Raw genomic sequence first — 2,164 nt, forward strand, 5'->3', positions numbered from 1 at the left:
TATTTAGAGTTCATTCCACCAGGTCAGACTGTTAATCTAACTTTCTATTTAAAGATTCTGAAAAGATTGCGTAATAATGTGTGGCAAAAAAGCCTGACTTGTAGCAGATTGGGGACTGGTTTTGCCACCACAACAATCTACCTGCTCAGGCAGTCTCAGTGTGCCAGTTTTGGGCAAAAAACAGCAAGCCTCTCTTGCCTTACAACTTTACTCACCTGACTTTGCTTCGTGCAACTTGTTTTTGTTTCTGAAAATGAAGAGGGACATGAAAGGACAGGGAGTTTTTTTCTTAAAAAACAAAACAGTACTGAGCGCAAATGTAGTCCACCACTACCACAAATTATGCAGTAGAGTTTCCTACGTTTGGTGAAATCGCAGGGGTCAGCGCATCCGGAGTGCAACGGTTAAGACTTGTCCTGAGAAAACCACCTTTGTGATCATGGTATCTCCCCTGCCAGGTAAGTGTAAGGATAGGGATTTAATGATGTAGAAGATGTGACCAAAAAGCAAAGAAGGTGCTGTCAGTCATCCAAACAGATGAGTTTTAAAATGTCCAAAAATGGAATTGCAGAGTTGACAAATGTATTAAGTGTAATGAAGAGTACTTTGAAGTGGATAAGGTTGTTTTGTAAAAATATTTAAATGCAATCCAGGCTGGGGAAGATGGCTGACAGGGACACCCGCATACTCTTAGAGCTCCTCCAAACAAAGCGGGATTGGCGACCAGGTAGCTGAATAGTAAGAGTCTGGTGAGTGAAATATCCCCCTGGGACAGCACCCCAGTCCTACCCCACGTATTTGTCCTGAGCAGGGGTCTAGGTGAAAGAGGACCGGACTAGTGGGACATCTCTGGCCACTAAGCTGCCGTGAGCTCACTGGCGACCGGCTTAGGCTCCATCCCCAAACCGGACGCCAGCCCAGAGCCGCTTGCCTGCCCTGCCTACTCCAGCGGCCCACTCCCCACTCCCCACTCGCGGATCCCCACTGGGAGAGAAGCTTTCCTCTCCCGCAGTTCCCCTCTCACCGCAGGGCAGCGATCTGCCCTAGGGCCCACGTCCCTCCCTCCATTCATCCAAGCTCAAGGGAGCGGACCCGCGGGTTGTCTGGCGACCCCCACGGGGGACCATCCACCCGCACCGCTGCCGCGGACCTCTCCACCTGCCCTCCGTGCGCTGGCCTCCCACCCCCGCCCGCCCCCGCCAGCCCCTGGCAGCCTAGCGCCAGCTCCACTCCTGGCGGGGACCCTGCGCTGAGCACTACCCGCCAACAGGAGCCATAGCCCAACCCGCGCCTGTCCCGGACCCTGAGCTTCCGCAGAGCGCCGCGCCCCGCGCTGCTGAGTCTGCCCACCAAGGGCCCCTCCCTGCGCAAGGCACAAGAGTAGGTGCCCTCCCCAGGGTGCTGCGGGGACCCCGGCGGCCGCGACTCTGAGCCTGAGCGGAGAAAGGGCGCCATTGCCCCCTGCGGTTTTGCGCCAAGCCTCCTTTGCCGGCGCCATTACCCCCTGCGGTTTTGCGCCAAAAGGGCGGAGAGCGAACACCATTGTTCCCTGCAGTGTCCCGCAGCTGCCTGCACAGCTATCCAAGAGGCCTCCCCGCGCCCCCTCACAGCCCGGGCAGATCAAACATTCCACCTGCAGTGGAGCCTGGGTCTCGGCTTTGCAGTCCCTGAGGAGCCGTCAGTGAGCTCCAGCCAGCTCTCACCACCTGGGGCCCTGTTGGGTCCCCAGTGCCAGCCCTAAGCCTGCCGCAGCCCGCCCCAGCCACCCCAGGAGACGGCACAGTGGCCTGAGCCTCCACACAATAAGGTTACTCCTGTCTCCCAGAAGCATGGGGCCTATTAAAGGATCAAGGAAAAATCAACAGACCACATCACTCCCAACAAAAAAATCAGAGAAACGAGGCACTTTAACAGACCTAACGTCACTCATAGAAGAAACAGATATAGATCAGCCACAAAAGGAAATCTTCAGAACTCTGCTTGCAGTAATACAGGAGCTAAGAGAAGCAAACCAAAATAAGGATGCAACGATAGAAGGGATGAAATGCACAATAGAGGGGATGAAGTCCACAATAGAGGGGATGAATACTATCCACCAAAAGGAACTGCAGAAACTAACAGAGGAGGTAGCAGAGGCCACACAAAAGGTCACAGAAGCTCTATC

The 2,164-nt window shown here is 54.7% G+C and overlaps 1 non-coding gene across 1 annotated transcript; it reads right to left on the reverse strand.

Moving 5' to 3' along the window:
* Positions 1 to 304: 304 nt before the first annotated feature.
* LOC142438022 (U1 spliceosomal RNA) lies at positions 305 to 466 on the reverse strand. The gene has a single exon (XR_012782501.1). It is a non-coding gene; the product is annotated as a U1 spliceosomal RNA (small nuclear RNA).
* Between the last annotated feature and the right edge of the window lie 1,698 nt (positions 467 to 2,164).

This window comes from Tenrec ecaudatus, chromosome 1 (assembly GCF_050624435.1).
Source record: "Tenrec ecaudatus isolate mTenEca1 chromosome 1, mTenEca1.hap1, whole genome shotgun sequence".
Lineage (NCBI taxonomy): Eukaryota > Metazoa > Chordata > Mammalia > Afrosoricida > Tenrecidae > Tenrec > Tenrec ecaudatus.